At 34.2% G+C, this 17,905-nt stretch overlaps 1 pseudogene; it reads right to left on the bottom strand.

Annotated features, from left to right (window-relative positions):
• Positions 1-13,054: 13,054 nt before the first annotated feature.
• On the bottom strand, positions 13,055-16,477 carry LOC120162213 (annotated as a pseudogene).
• Positions 16,478-17,905: the final 1,428 nt, after the last annotated feature.

The raw sequence follows: 17,905 nt of genomic DNA, 5'->3' as shown, positions 1-17,905 counted from the left end.
GGCTGCTAAGAGGTTGCTTAAAATGCTGGTTTTTTTTTATTTTGTAATAGGGATAATTATAAAATTGAGTCATTGAACTTTAGGGTATTTTCAAAGATTAGTCCCTAAGTTTCAACTATAAATACCCTAGCTCATTTAGTTTCAAAATCATCCAAAAATCATTTCTTCTTTCCAATACTAGAGAGCTTTCTTGTAAGTAGTGAGTGTTTTGTAAACACCTGTAAATTTTCTCTCTTAGTAAAAGATCTGCAGCAGTCCGGAGACGTAAGCATAATTGGCTGAACTCTGTTATCAATTTTCCGGGTATTATTTTTCTGCTTTTATTTCGCATTCTCACTAATCTGGTTATAGGGAAATTACTTCTTATACTGAGTTTATTTCCTAACAACTGGTAATCAGAGCTTTTGGTTGTGAATTTTGTCAATTTTTGCGAGGTTACTATTCATTATTAGTCACATGAATAGTGAATTTCGTGAATAGTAAAAATTTTGTCGGCGATACGAATTTGTCGACGGAGGTGTTCTAATACATGGTGGTTCGCAAGAATTGTCAGAAACGATCCAAAGAAACCAGATTCGAGTGGGAGCGATGGCTGCAGACGAAAGGAAAGTGAAAATTGAAAAGTTCGATGGTGCGGACTTTGGCTTTTGGAAGATGCAAATTGAAGATTTTTTGTACCAGAAAAATCTATATCAACCTCTCTCAGGAAAACAACCAGAGGGCATGAAGAATGAAGACTGGGCTCTTCTATACAGACAAGCCCTCGGAGTTATCCGACTGACGTTGTCCCGCAATGTTGCTTTCAACATAGCAAAGGAAAAGACCACGACCGGTCTTATGGCGGCTCTCTCCAGTATGTATGAGAAGCCATCGGCCTCAAACAAAGTTCACTTGATGAGGCGATTATTCAATTTGCGGATGACGGAAGGGGCATCGATGACACAACACCTAAATGAACTCAACACAATCACAACCCAGTTGAGTTCAGTGGAAATTGAATTCGATGATGAAGTTCGAGCTTTAATTCTCTTATCATCTCTACCAGACAGTTGGAATGCAACTGTTACAACAGTTAGCAGCTCGTCGGGAAATAGTAAATTGAAATTCGACGATGTTCGGGATCTGGTACTGAGCGAAGAAATTCGACGGAGAGAATCGGGTGAAGCATCAACCTCCTCAGCCTTGCACATGGAGTCCAGAGGGAGAACTTCAGAAAGAAATTCAAATCATGGCAGATCGAAATCCAGACGGGGAAAATCCAGAACGGGAAAGAAAGATTTTACCTGTTATAATTGTGGCAAGAAGGGTCACTTTAAAAGAGATTGCCGAGCACTGAAGAAAAATATCGGCGCACAGGAATCTGCTAACGTGACAGAGGAGACAGGTGATGCCATGATTCTAAGCGTCAACAGTCCGATTGAATCATGGATCATAGATTCAGGGGCATCTTTCCACTCCACCCCATGCCAAGAAATCATGGAGAACTATGCTAGTGGTGATTTTTGGGAAGGTTCAACTAGATGATGATGAAACCTTGAAGATCTTCGGAAAAGGAGACATCCGACTAAAGTTGCCAAACCAGACCACCTGGAAGCTGACAGGAGTGAGACATATTCCTGGCCTCAAAAGAAATCTGATTTCTGTAGGACAGCTTGATGGAGAAGGTTATAGTACAACTTTTTCAGGCTGTGAATAGAAGATTACAAAAAGAGCACTCGTCATTGCTCGTGGTAAGAAGACTGGTACTCTCTATGTAACCTCAAACTTAGAAAATATCATTGCTGCAGCAGATGCTGATGGAAGATCAAACCTATGGCACCAAAGGCTTGGCCATATGAGCGAGAAAGGGATGAAAATACTTTTGTCAAAAGGGAAGCTGCCGGATCTAAAGAATGTAGATGTCGGACTATGCGAGGATTGCATCTTTGACAAACAAAAGAAAGTCAGATTTGCAAAGATTGGCAAGACTCCCAAGGCAGAAAGGTTAGAATTGGTTTATACTGATGTATGGGGACCATCCCCAGTTCCATCTCTTGCAGGCTCACTATTTTATGTCACCTTCATCGATGATTCAACAAGGAAGGTGTGGGTTTATTTTCTGAAGAAGAAATCAGAAGTCTTTGATACCTTCAGAAAATGGAAGGCCATGGTGGAAAATGAGACTGGTTTGAAAGTCAAGCGGTTGAGGTCTGACAATGGAGGAGAATACAGAGACAATAGATTCAGAGATTTCTGCGCAAATAATGGGATCAAGATGGAGACAACAGTTCCCATAACACCGCAGCAGAATGTCGTAGTAGAGCGCATGAATATAACTCTGAATGAACGTGCCAGAAGCATGAGGATACATGCCGGATTGCTCAAATTTCTATGGGCTGAAGCTATCAGCACTGCAGCTTACCTGATCAACCGTGGGCTCTCAGTTCCTTTGGATGGCAGAATACCAGAGGAAGCTTAGAGCAAGAAAGAAATAAACCTTTCACACTTAAGAGTGTTTGGTTGTATTTCTTATGTACACATAAACTCTGCTGAAAGAAGTAAACTTGATGCCAAGTCCAACAAATGTGTCTTTGTTGGTTATGGTGGTGATGAGTTCGGTTACCGATTTTGGGACTATGAAAATCGGAAGATCATCAGAAGCAGAGACGTCATTTTCAATGAGAATGTGATGTACAAAGACAGGTCAACCATAGAATCAAGTAGCTCCAATACCGAAGCTGAAATAAAGGAATTTGCTGAGTTCGAGGAGATTTCTGGAAATGATGTTCAGATCAATCCTGAAGCAGTTCAAGAAGAACCACGTACACCAGAACTGAGACGCTCCTCCAGAATTTCTAAACCAATCCAACGTTATTCGCCTTCTTTGCACTACTTGTTGCTGACTGACAATGGTGAACCAGAGTGTTATGATGAAGCAATGCTGAATTACCACCAGGCAAGAAAGCGCTCCACAATAAGTGGATTTACAAGATCAAAGAAGAGCATGATGGGAGCAAACGCTACAAAGCAAGATTGGTTGTCAAAGGGTTTCAGCAAAAAGAAGGTATTGACTACAATGAAATTTTCTCTCCAGTCGTAAAACTGTCCACAATCAGACTGGTGTTGAAAATTGTAGCTGTAGAGAATTTACATCTTGAGCAGTTAAATGTAAAGACAACTTTCCTTCATGGTGATTTGGAGGAAGAAATCTATATGAGACAGCCAGAAGGCTTCATAGAGGCAGACAAGAAAAACCTGGTATGCAGGTTAAAGAAGAGCTTGTATGGTTTAAAACAAGCTCCTAGATAGTGGTACAAGAAGTTTGATAGTTTCATGGATAACAATGGTTTTACCAGATGTCAAGCAGACCATTGTTGCTACATCAAGAGGTTTGATAATAGCTTCATTATTTTATTGTTGTACGTTGATGACATGCTCGTTGCAGGCTCAGACATGCAAGAGATTATACACTTGAAGCAAAAATTGTCGAAGCAGTTTTCTATGAAGGATCTGGGTAAAGCAGATTCTTGGGATAAGGATCAAGAGAGACACAAAGTCGGGGACTTTGATGTTATCACAAGATGAGTACATCAACAAAGTACTCTCCAGGTTCAACATACAAGATGCTAAACCAGTAAGTACACCTTTAGGTGTTCATTTCAGACTCTCCAAAGAACAGTCACCAAAGACGGAGGAAGAATGAGCACACATGGTGAAGGTGCCGTATGCCTCATCAATTGGAAGTCTCATGTATGCCATGGTTTGTACTAGACCAGATATTGCTCATGCAGTGGGAGCTGTTAGCAGGTACATGAATAATCCAGGCAAGGTACACTGGGAAGCAGTCAAATGGATCCTCAGATATCTGCGGTGTACCACAAACAAAACACTTTGTTTCAAAGGTGGAGATACGATACTGATAGGCTATGTAGATGCTGACTTAGCCGGAAATGTCGACATCAGAAGAAGCACTACATGGTATGTCTATACTCTCGGAGGAACTGCAGTGAGTTGGATTTCTCAACTACAGAAGATAGTTGCTCTCTCCATAACTGAAGCAGAATATGTCGCTGTTACAGAAGCCAGCAAGGAGATGGTTTGGCTCCAAAGTTTCTTGGAAGAGTTAGGGAAGAAACAAGAAAACAATGTCTTGTATTACGGCAGTCAAAGTGCTATCCATCTAGCAAAAAATCCTTCTTTTCATTCCAGGACGAAGCACATACAATTGAGATATCATTTTATTCGGTCTCTTCTGAAGATGGGATTTTGAAACTTGAAAAGATTAGTGGAGTTCAAAATCCGGCAGACATGTTGACAAAGACGGTGACCACGGAAAAACTGAAGTTGTGTTCAACTTCAGTTGGCATGCTAGAATAACAAGACTAGAAAAGCTGCTGCATTGATCGAGGTGTGAAGACAGATTAAAACCAGTCTTCAAGTGAGAGATTGTTAAACATATTAGCAGCCGGCGGCTGTTATTATGGTCAACAAGGGGGCTGCTAAAAGGCTGATTTTTTATTATTATTTTGTAATAGGGATAATTACAAAATTGAGCCATTGAACTTTAGGGTATTTTCAAAGATTAGTCCCTAAGTTTCAACTATAAATACCCTAGCTCATTTAGCTTCAAAATCATCCAAAAATTATTTCTTCCTTCCAATACTAGAGAGCTTTCTTGTGAGTAGTGAGTGTTTTGTAAACACCTGTAAATTTTCTCTCTTAGTAAAAGATCTGCAGCAGTTCGGAGACGTAAGCACAATTGGCTGAACTCCGTTATCAATTTTTCGGGTATTATTTTTCTGCTTTTATTTCGCATTCTCACTAATCTGGTTATAGGGAAATTACTTGTTGTACTCGTTTATTTCCTAACAACTATAACTTTCCTAGCAACAATCTCCTTCGATGTCTGCAATGGCGATCGTGCGTTGATTGATAGAGTCTGGCTGTCTGCAAGCAATCCGAAGACTACAATCTTTGCATGTCAATCATCGACAACCACCAACTTGCATGGCCTTGCCTTGGTTTCTATTTACCATTTAAATCCACCTACAAAATTCTTCAACAATGGAATGATCCACTTGCATAAAGTAAGATAATACCAAAGTATTGTTTAAAAAAAATTACTTAAAAAATATATTTGACGTCGTTTTATTGACATTATACTAAATAATAATTTAGGGAAAAAGTATGTGCGGTCTTTATCATTTTATTGTGCTTTTTGGCAAAATAGATAAGATTAGAGTAGACAGGGGGAATTTTGACTTCGTGCGAGCAATGATCGGACAAGTGATTTAGTAGATAAAATTCATTGGTTACCCTTCGGTTATACAGTTAGGCGGTTAAAATACGAAAAAAAATGACATGACTGATTAAATAGGTGATCGATTAAAAGCGTTATCTTAAATGTTATATGTTTTCAGCGGGAATATTATTTATGTTGGTAATAATAATGATAATAACCGACAATATCATTATTGTATATAAAATGCGCTAAAAAAATAACTTTAACATACCGGTTAATTATTGGAAATATTATCAACTATAATAACATAACAAGTAGCGCTTATTTAATATAATATGTAGCGTCTATTTAAAGCTGATAAGACCTTAGAAATCCGACGATAACAAAATAGGTTAATTACTTAATTTGGTTTCAATATTATTAACATATTATGTAGCGCCTAAAATGTTACAAAAGTTTAAGCTAATAGAGCCTTAGAAATCCGACGATAATAAAATAGGTTAATTACTGAAAACATTATAAACCATAATAACATAACAAATATCGCTTATTTAATGTAATAGGTAACGTCTGTTTAAAGCTAATGAGGTCTTACAAATCCAACGATAATCAAATATGTTAATTACTTAAATTGTTTTCAATATTATCAACATATTATTGTGTACATTGTTAATTTATCTATTACTTTAAAGTAATAGGTTTCGAAATTATAAATATCGATACTTATATGACAGTATCGATACTTGGACATTTACGCCTATTTTCATTATACTGATAGAAACGTTTACCGTGTACATTGTTAATTTACCTATTAATTTAAAATAATAAGTTTCAAAATTATTAGTATTGATACTTTATATATGTGTATCGATACATTTTGTGTGCAAATTATTTGAGAAGTATACTAGAATAAAAGTATTCATACCTATATAAAAGTATTAATACTTGGTATTTACGCCTATTATCAATATATCAATAGACTTTTACATTTTACATTGTTAATTAACCCACTACTTTAAATTAATATGTTTCGAAATTATAAGTATCGATACTTATATGACAGTATCGATACTTGGACATTTACGTCTATTTTCATTATACCGGTAGAAACGTTTACCCTGTACATTAATTTACCTATTACTTTAAAGTAATAGGTTTTGAAATTATTAGTATAAATACTTTATATATATGTATCGATACATTTTGCGTGTAAATTCTTTGAGAAACATACTGGAATAAAAGTATTTATACCTATATAAAAATATTGATACTTGAAATTTATGCTTATTATCAATATATCAGTAGACTTTTACCGTTTACATTGTTAATTTACCTATTACTTTAAAGTAATAGGTATCGATACTTTATATATGTGTATCGATACATTTTGCATGCAAATTGTTTGAGAATCATATTAGAATAAAAATATTCATACCTATATAAATGTATCGATATTTGGTGTTGGGATTCTATGAAACTCAAATTGATCAACCGAATAATTTGCCAAGAGGGGGTGCATTGGTTTTTTGAGTTTAGGGAGTAAGGAGTAAAAAGATGAAACAATTTGAACAAGGATTTATAGTGGTTCGACTTCTCAACCAATTATACATCCACAACCTTAGCTCTTCACTGAGGATTTTCTAACAAATTCACTAATTTGTTCTTTCTTTTTCCCGGACAAAGAGATAACCTTTTAGAACTCCCTATCTTTTCAAATACTAACTTAGAACCACTCCACTTTACAAAAGGATAAGAAATGTAAACAAGAAAAACTTCTCAAAAGGAAGATGTTTACAAGAATTTAATTAGTTTGTTAAAACACTAATATTTACAAGAGAAAGGAAAATAAGAATGAAAAACTATTCTCTTTTGTTTGATTGCTTGGATAGGTGTTGTCCAACCTTCTTCAAGTGTCCTCAACTTGTTTTTATCCATTGGAATGAGTTTGTGGTCGTTGGGGATGTTTTGGAGCCGTTGGAGATTAATTTTCTGCAAAATAAAATTGCCCAGGACAGGGAGTAACGATAGTATCGATACTACCTTTGTAATATTTAAATAAACTAGTTGTTGAAGACCATTGGGCTTGACCATTATCGATAATATGCTTCATGGTATCAATATCACTGTGTAAAGTAGTATCGGTACCCCTTTGAGTATCGATACCTATTTTACATTCTAGAATTTGAGCAATTTGGAAAACAACTGGTAGTATTGATACTACTTAGAGAGTATTGACGCTTCTCTTACCTTTGGTATCGGTACCACATGAACGATATCAATATTGTTCATATAAAACCGATACTGTAAGAACAGTATCGGTACTACGTACACAGAAAAACAATTTTTGCTCAAATTCTAGTTTAATGAACTTTAAATTATTTTTGAAAACTTTGAACAAATTCAATTAAGTCCAAAAATATTTTTCCTTAATTTGTTATATCAAAACATTATAAAATATGGTTCAACACTTAGTATTTACGCTTATTATCAATATATCGGTAGACTTTTACCGTTTACATTGTTAATTAACCTATTACTTTAAAGTAATAGGTTTCAAAATTATAAGTATCGATACTTATATGACATATCAATACTTGGACATTTACGTCTATTTTCATTATACCGGTAGAAAAATTTACCGTGTACATTGTTAATTTACCTATTACTTTAAAGTATTAGGTTTCAAAATTATTAGTATCGATACTTTATATATATGTATCGATATATTTTTGCGTGTAAATTGTGAGAAGCATACTCGAACAAAAGTATCTATACCTATATAAAAGTATCGATACTTGATATTTACGCCTATTATGAATATACTGATAGACTTTTACCGTTTACATTGTTAATTTACCTATTACTTTAAAGTAATAGGTTTTGAAATTCTAAGTATCGATACTTTATATATGTGTATCGATATATTTTATGTGCAAATTGTTTAAGAAACATACTGGAATAAACGTATCCATACCTATATAAAAGTATCGATACTTGGTATTTACGCATATTATCAATATACCGATAGACTTTTACCATTTACATTATTAATTTACCTATTACTTTAAAGTAATAGGTTTTGAAATTTTAAATATCGATACTTATATGACAATATGGACATTTACACCTATTTTCATTATACCGGTAGAAACGTTTACCGTGTACATTGTTAATTTACCTATTACTTTAAAGTAATATGTTTCAAAATTCTAAATATCGATGTTTTATATATGTGTAACGATACACTTTAAAGTAATAACATCTATTATTGCAATTCTTTTAAATTCTTAAAGTACCGATATTTTGATACATATACTTATAAACGTATCGATACAAATTTCAACAATTCCGGTAGCTCTTTACCGGTTTTTTCAAATTGAAACCGGATTTATCAAATTTCAACATGTTATATTGTCATGTATCGATACATGTGTGTACATATCGATACTATATATGCGCTTTTATTGCAATTATTTTAAATTACTAAAGTATCGATAATTTTATACGTATACTTATAAAGGTTGTGATACATGTATGCTTTTAACCGATTTTCTTTACTTTTTTTTATATATTACTATATATATCGATATTTCTGTGCACATTACCGATACTTACCAATAAACGAAGTTTATCGGTTATCAATTTTTTTAATATTTCTTCATATTTTCCACCTGAAACATTATTTTCAGTAACATTTCAATTAACGCTTAACCAACTTTGTTAAACATCTTATTAAATTTATGATCCCACCATTTCTTAGTAACCCGTTACCTTTTGACGGTTTTCAAAACAAAATTTGTACTTGTCTCTTTAATGTCCTTTATCTTCTCCTTTTGGAATGGGGAAATGAAGCAGGGTAATGAAATCCAAAAGTGAGTTGCCATTGCCATATTCAGCAGCTGGAGGCCTGGGGAAATCTAAAGAGAAAGTGAAGAGAAAGAGGGTTCTTTTCTTAAGACGGGTTTGGGTTTTGAATGGAAAATATGATGCAATTAAGGCTTTTGGGTCTTTCTGGTAAGGATTCGTTGGATTAAAGAGAAAATCATAACTCTTTCTTCCCCTTTTTTTCTCATCTTAAAATGGAAAATAAGATATGGTTTCAGATCTTTATATTTGAAGGAGCTATCTGACGAGGGTATATTTAATACTTTTCTTCTTCTTCTTTTCCAGGTTTAGAGGGTTGGATGATCGCTTGCGAAGAAGAACATGCAGTAAACAAGGGGAGACTGACAGGAGAGAGTGAGCAATCGCAGGCGATTGTATGCTAAAGGCATACCTTTGTCCGTGGTTGTTCACTTCTCTCCTGTCGGCTAATCCAGCTCTTTGTACTGTGTTCCCCGCTAAAAATCACAATATTTACATATAAACAACCACAGTTCTTCATCATCATCTTCTTCTGCATGTCATCACAAATCCTCCGAGGACTTTATGACCGAGACCGATATCAACAGTACTAGTACTATTATTTTTCTGCCGTTTAGTATTCCGTTATTCTCTTTTCCTTGGGAATATTTAAAATTATTAAAATAACAAGAATTCTGTGATGGAAACTTTGAAAGAAAGCGTGACAGTTGATGGTCCTTTTTCCTTGAAGAGAGGACGAAATGCTTCTTAGATGATAGTACACCTGCTTACTGTTCTTATCTGAAAGGAAAATCGTGCAAGGTACTATTTCTTAGTTTCTTACCCTAAATCTTGCTCTGATTTTTGAGGGTTTTGTTCATCTGTTTTGAGATAAGCAAGAAAAGCAATAGGAAAGTCATCTTTTTTTTAATCGTTGTTCTGCAAAAACCTGCACTATCCTTTTCATCATTGAACGAATGGCAGCAGGAAATTTCCAGATCCAGGCTAGTATTTCATTCACTCATGGGATTTTCCTCTAATTTTATGAAATCTGGTTTTTCTAATATATTTATAGTGTTTGCCATTGTCAAGCAACGAACTGTTTCAATTATACATTTGTAGTACCATCCAGGTAACCATTTTAATTTTCTCACAGCTTGCTTTTCGTTTGATATATATATATATATATATACACACAGGCACACACATGGATATATATTGTTTAAATTTTATGTGATTACATGAAGAGTTTGGTCTTACCAATGTAGACGGAGAGGTCTTTTCCTTGTGCTTGAATCAAGATTTTAAACCTGTTTTGTGGTTTAGACTTCCTTCACTTATTAAAATCCCCACCAATTGGTATGTAAATGGTTAGCAACCTGTAACCGTTAAGCTTACAATTACATTCATGAATTACTTGTATAGTATATAATATCCTTGAGCTTTAAATGACGGCATATTTCGAGACAAAGAAACGAATTTTAACGAGTCCAATGAAGGGAACACATTGTTGTCTATGACCATGCAATGTGACTTTGGCTTGAACTTGAGATATGTCTCCCTTTATATTGGAGCAGATCTTGAGGTTTCTCTTGAGCATTCATGAATATCTTAAAGATTAAATATAGAGGGTATGTGTTCAAGTAATTGAAAATTTGTAGCAAAAGATTTTAGATTCTCTTTCATAATCAGATATGATTGAAATTAGTGATCCGACAAGGTTAATTTTTGTGCTAGTAAATCTTAGTTTCAATAAGCTTGATAGGTAGAATGAGATCGATGGAAGTTATTTTGGCACATTTTGTTTGAATTTATCTATATAATTTTATGTATCCTTCCTCATATTCGGGTAAAGTTTATAAATTATGAAGGCTAGAAAGGATTCTAAAAAGTTCAGTTTAGAGTTTAACTACCAATAGGATCCATCACTATATTTTGTGTTGATGCACAACGTGTGAGCTAGGTGGCAGTTTAAGGTGGACATGTTGTTTGAAGACGGTGGTGAGTTGGTCGACCAGTCATGGTTCTTCCGTTTTGATTTGGGCGGAAGCCCACTTTCCAGAGACCTAAAAAAGGAGAGGATTTCTTTAGAGAAAACAGATAAGGATCTGATATGGTCTTAGTTTATTAGTTGTTCGGTAGAGAAATGACCGTCTCCATCAAGCTGTCCTATTTGTTAACTATTTCATTGGTGAACAATAGTTGAAAGTGTGGCCTGTGGTCGGAGGTATGCCCTGAGCTGGCTCACTGTTGGGCTATTCTTATTGATTATGGAGGCTTGATCTGGAGCAATACCTCCGGAATGGAGGGTATAACACTTTGGTAACTCTCTTAGTTGTTATTTTCTGTGACTCCATTCACATTTCTCTTTAAGATTGTGAACACCATATTTTAGTGCATGAAGTATCCTTTACATCTATGTTCGATTCAAAGCATTAGTGATTTTCATTTATCAGTCTCTCGAACATGTTACCCTAGATTTAAATGTATGATAAAGGGGCTAATATGAATAACAATTAAGACAACCATGGTCAGTTAATTAGATTCTTATCTTGGATAGTTTGACTTGAAAATCAGTTGTTGAATACTAGGAGTAGAAATTGGGATTTGGAATTCTTTATGTTTGAGGAAGGTTAACAATGTGATATATGGCAGAAATTGACAGTGTACAACTGTACATAACTTGAGAAATTTTGGGTGAATCCAAATTATTCCTACGGAAAACTTATTGCCGTTTTAGATCTTTATAATTTAACAACTGCATTGGCATACGAGAACATTTTGCCCTAATTCATAATTGTTGAGGTATCTTCCGATCGCATGGTCAGTTGAAACCCTCAACAACCAGGTATTGTATTCTCGGGACAGCACTGTCTTGAAAAGTTCAAGATGTTGTCTCTCTAACCTGTAACAGTCCTGAAGGTTGCCTTGGAGGGGGAGAGCACGGTCCGAAGATCGTGTAGGGCATTGGAATAGAACTCGAGCCCTTTAAGGGGATTACATGCCATTTCCCTTAAAGGGTATGAGTTCTATTCTCGCCGTGGGCACTTTGCTCTCCCATTTATCCAATTGTGCCATTAAGTCCTCCAAGCTTCGTCAACTATGCAATTAGGTCGGCATTTTTCAGCAGTCTCGTCCTAGTATTATTCGGAGGTCACTTATATTTGCACAAGACCTAGGAAGATGGTTTTTATTTTTTTTCTTTTTGAAGGTAATGATGAATTATTATTTAAAAGAAGAAATAGTGAAAATTTACATGACCATTGATCATGGGTAAGTTCCTAAGCCATATTTAATCTTCTTGTTTAGTTTTACATTTGTTTTTGCTTCCTCCGTTCTTTTGATTCTCCTGATGACAGGAATTCCTCACATCCGGCAAAAGATATGTTGTACCGGCTGAAACACCGATAATTGTGAGTTGCTCACCATGAGAATTTGATCTGGCTTATGTTTCAAAGTTGTGGACATGCACGTGATCGACATTGTTAAATATTCCATGAAATTTTCCTAGTTAAACCAAAGTTACACCACTTTTCCATAAACTTTATTCCACAAAGTTACAGTAATATTTCAGGTTATATATCTGTATATGCATGTATGAGGTTCTTGGGATGTCAAATGTGTTTATTTGGGTTCTGCTAGGTCATTTATATATAATGGAATGAGTTTTTATATAACTTGTTTATTTATATATGATGGTTATACACACACACACACACACACACACACACACATATATATATATATATATATATATATATATTTGAAATATGGATGCTCAAGCATTGAATTATATGACTTGTTTATTTACTAGCCTGCTGGCCTCTTGGACTTGTTGACTAATAAAGTCGCATGAGCCAAACATGCATATTTACAGCCCAAAAAGAAAAGAAATTTACTATAAAACTATTTATAATTACTAAAAGAAAAAAACGTTAGTCAACTTGAAGACAATGAACGTGATGCATGTAAGAACCTAATATAGCCTCACTAGGATCCTTTATTAATTTCAACTGATTCTACTTTAGATGCCCTAACCTCTTTATCTGGTTTCCCGTCGGTCCTTCCCATGCCTCTTCACTTGCGGGCACATCACCGTCTGCCTCAACACCTCCACCATGCTGATAGTACCGGAGGGCCACGAATAGCATGAATGCTACACAGTTTTACACCAATGAGAAAAAAAAATATTAAAACAAGATATCTGATGGGTCTAAATTACGATCATTGTCTAACGATTTTCAGTTTTTTCTTACCGGCCCAAATGCGAGCAACAGTTGAGCATAGGTTCCAAACCAGGGTGAGATGGCCATTGCCATAGCCCTTTTATGCGTGCATGAGTCCCATGCATCACGAAAGCGTCCAATCCCAAACTTTCCTTCATTTTCACATAGTTTTTTTAAATAATAATAATAATAATTAATCAAACCAACATTTTCTTCATTAATTGACTGAGTTTTAACGTGTAAGACCGAGAATAACTTGATTTAGTGAGATGAAATACTAATTTTCTTAGATAAGATTAAATTTTCAATCAGTTAAAAGGATTGTTCCTATAATGATCTTTGTAATCAAAAACGAAATTATATTTCACCTCGGAGCCAATGCCCTCCATTTTTTATTATTTAAAAAATATGAGTAAATATCAAATTAAATCTTTTAATTTGAGTTTATTTTATCCACTTGAATTGCTATAGTCTCTCCGTCCCTGTCAGTAGTAAAACTTTTTTGAATAAAAAATTTCTAATATTCTTTAACTTTTTTATTTTAAACCAAACTTGGCTAAACTAACCTTTTAACCACCCCACCATCCCCAATAGGCAAACGAGAAAATGACAATGAAACAAATAATCTTTGTTAACCACTATGATGGCTATCCTACGCACAAAAAAAACAATAACTAAATGTTCATAAAACAGCATCATTTTCATTCCCGTCTTAGATGGTGAATTTCTTTTTATCATTTCACTCCCATTAGCACATGTATTGGTCCTCACAAGCATTTAGATCCTTACTCATGAGACATTTCATGTTGAAATCCATAAATTTAGAAAAGATGTTCAAAATAATTAAATGTAAAGATCAAATGATTCAAACAGCAATTAGCTTAATGAGACGAAGCACATCTCAGATGGGGTCACTGAATACGAGCAGAGTTTTGGAACTATGGAAACCCCGAAAAACCCTGAGATTTACCACAACCAAGCCTCGGTTAACAAAGGAACTTAACGCAACTTCAGGGTGCTAAAAAATATCAGACCTTTCATTTACTCGATTTTTTTAGATATAAAAATTAAGGACTTAATTGATTTTTTTCCCAAAAGTTCGAGTGCTTCAAAAATATTGGAAGGCAAAATTGATGATTTTTCAATAATTAATAATAACAACTTACCCAGTTTAGCCATTTTCCAGATGGCTATAGAGCTGCCACACCTAGCCAAAACAAACAGCAGCAACGCCAACTGGAAATTGATCCAATTGATCATCAACTTCTTTTTTCCATCTTGTTCCTCAATGCTAAAGATGAATCACAAATGGCAGAAAAAAAAAGCATGAAAATTTACCTTCATTGTAGTTGCAGGATCACCAGAAAAGAGTGCCTTGAGCTTTGATAGGAACTCATTCAAGTAAGGAAGAAACAATTCAAGTAACCAAATTGCTTCTTCTCCAACCACACAGCTTGATTCATCTATTTCCATAACTCCCCTGGCATTGTTTGTAAAAACAAATCAGGGTTTTAAAAACTGGATTAAAACTGATTGATTTGATGAACATTAATGGCATCTGATGTTTAGCAGTGGGTTTACCTGCAGATGATTGATCTGTGAAGGAACATTGCAGCAAGGTAAACAAGTCCCACATAAGAAATTACAGAAATAAAGCTGCAAAAAGCATTGACCAAAACAAGGTTTTTAGTAATGGAATTTTTTTTAAGACAGATGAAGTGTTTTAGTGAGACCTGATGTTGAGATCCTGTGTGTAAGAGGATGAGATCGTGATAAATGTTCCGATCCCGAAGATCAATGCCGATTTCGATATGTCTCTCCACATTACTAAATCAACTGAAAGATTAACAAAGAGTTAAACTCACACACACAAGAAGATGAATAAGAATTCAACAAGAACATAAATTCATTGATCTTCCTTGCCTATGTTCTGCAATTTGTTCTGAGTTTGTGGGAATGTCTGGTAATGGTAATCATCTGAGGCTGCAACTGAATCAAACTGGTTAAGATCAAAGAAAACAACAATCTTTAATCTCAAAATTCTCAAACAGAGCATAGAAAATGCTTACAAGGTTTAGATTTTGTAGGAGTGGTGTAAACTGAAGTAGCAATCTTTACTACTGGTGGAGGCTGCTTATTCACTGTTGAAGAAAAAGTTGTAGTTTTGTTATGGAATTGGCTGAGTTTCTTCACTCCATTAACAAATTTGCTACCCTTTTCTTCTGGTGATTTCACTTCATTAATAGCAATTTTGGCAAGCTTATCATCTTGTACATTCATTTCCTTGATGTCAAAGCTTTTGTTTTCATTTCCAGCTTCAAATTCCTCCTCTTCCTCTATCTGATCTTCATAAAATTCTTCATCATCTTCAACACCATCACCATCATCAAGAAGCAACGATTCAGGTGATGATTTGACCGTATCTCCATTGTTTGCACAGCTTGAAATGATTTTCTCTTGGCAAACAGCGAGTCCTTCATTATTTTTGTCTGTTTCAAATGGATTATTCTCATTTTCTTCAATGGAATCCAAACCCAAATCTTCATTTCCCTCGGATTTCGGCCTCCTCAATTGGACTGAATTCCCTTCATTTCCATTTCCATTAGTTTTTCCAGTCCTTGTAAGAACCCCAGATCTTTGCTTCTTCATGTCAACACACTTAGCAGCTCCTTTCTTGATCTGAAATGGAGTCTTATTAATATCATTATCAACAAACAAGCTCAAATCCTTGCAAAGTTCCATGGATGATCTTCCGTTAGATACCCGAATTGGGGTCTTCTTAATTCCATCAACAGATTCTCTAGCAAACTGAATTGTTGGGTTCTTCTTCTCAAAACCAACAAAGTTTTCATTTTTCTTTCGCTTGCCACCACCAACAGTTTGTCCTTTCTTCAAGCTCAATCTTTTACCACCGTTTCCTTCACCATTGGTGTTGTCTTCTTCTCCATTGAAAACCATAGTTCCACCTTTGAATCCATCGCTCTTCATTCTAGTTTCTCACACCGACCCTGCAACAACGATAACACTGCTCTTAGCTCCTCCTAGTCTTCTGCAACACAAAGCCATTTTTTTTTCCTCCTATTTATCTTTTGATTAGCTGAGTGCTAGTGGGACATGGATGTTTTGGATAAAAGGCTTCGAGCTGAAGAATTGCAGGTTGGTGAGATGGACCATTTCCTTCCCCGTTATAAAGTTCTCATCTTCAGAAAAAGAAACAGATAGACATGGTGGGGTCAGGCTGGTCCCGACTATTTTTAAGTCCGGGGCGAAAATAAAAAAAATTAAGAAATATGTAATATAAAAATTTTATTAGATTTTTTATTAAATTAAAATAATAGTAATTCATTACAATATAAAAAATGTCAAAATATATTTAAGAATATAAATACTTATAAAAAATATTACATTCGATCATTTTTTATGCAAAACCATTAATGATAGTATCAACATCAAAGTTTTCCAATATATTTTTCTCAATACATAACATAATATTTGAAAATAATAGAACGATCTTATATAGAATTTAAAAATATATAAAATTAAAAGAAAGAATTTGAAAATGTGGTCTACTTAGAATTTTAAGAATAATCTTCAATATGATTTAAGCATCATAATTGATAATAAACAATTGTGACTTTACGTGTGAGAGAAATATGATAAATAAAAAAATAAGAATAATAATTTTCAGATGAATCGTGAAACATCTTTCGAAGCATGCTAATTATACTTAAATTTTTTCCTCTCATTAAGTTTTGAAAAAAATAATGTTAATAAATTTGTTTATTGATATGAAAAATCGGGAAAGAGATTTTGTGAATTGATAGTGGCAATTTAGAAAAAAAAATTAAAGAGTTCAATTGAATTTCTTTTTTGAATTTTGAGAAAGAAATATTAAATTAGAATTTTATGGAAGAACAATTTATTAATGTTAATATAAAATTTAATAAAGATAATTGACACTTTAATAAATTCATGAGTCCATTATTTTATTGAGTAAATTACGTGTTTAGTACCTAAATTATCAGTTTTGATATGTTTTAGTATCTAAACTTTTAATTTTTTCAAAATCATACGTAAAATTTAGTTTTTGTTTCATTTTAGTACCTGCCGTTAAAAACTTTAGTCTTTTTATTTCATTTTAGTAAACATTTAAAATTTAACGTTAAGTTTTAAATTTTTTTGAAATTGTAGGTACTAAAACAAACCAAAACCGTTAGTTAGGTACTAAACACTTTAAGTTTTTAACGACGAATACTAAAATGAAATGAAAACTAAACGTTATATATGATTTTAAAATTAAAAGTTTAAGTACCAAAACGGATAATAACTAATAATTTAGTTACTAAATTCATAGATTACTCTATTTTATTTTACAAAATTTTAATTTATTATCAAAAACTAAAAAAATATTGTACTAAAAAAAAATTATTTTGTGGCCCTGGGCGGGCGCCACTCCTGCCCTGGCCCAGGGCCGGCCCTGGGTGGGGTATTGGGGTTAAATGATTTGGGGGCTGTTCTTAAGGATTATGAGAGATCACTGTAATCTATGCAACAAGTGGGGCTTGTCTTTTTGCATGCAAAATATGAATATTTTGTGTTTGCTGAATTGTTCTGG

The sequence above is a fragment of the Hibiscus syriacus genome, unplaced genomic scaffold (genome assembly GCF_006381635.1).
Source record: "Hibiscus syriacus cultivar Baekdansim isolate YM2019G1 unplaced genomic scaffold, ASM638163v2 tig00111402_pilon, whole genome shotgun sequence".
NCBI lineage: Eukaryota > Viridiplantae > Streptophyta > Magnoliopsida > Malvales > Malvaceae > Hibiscus > Hibiscus syriacus.
The sequence above is the reverse complement of the archived record's forward strand: the minus strand, read 5'-3'. Positions and strand labels throughout refer to the sequence as shown.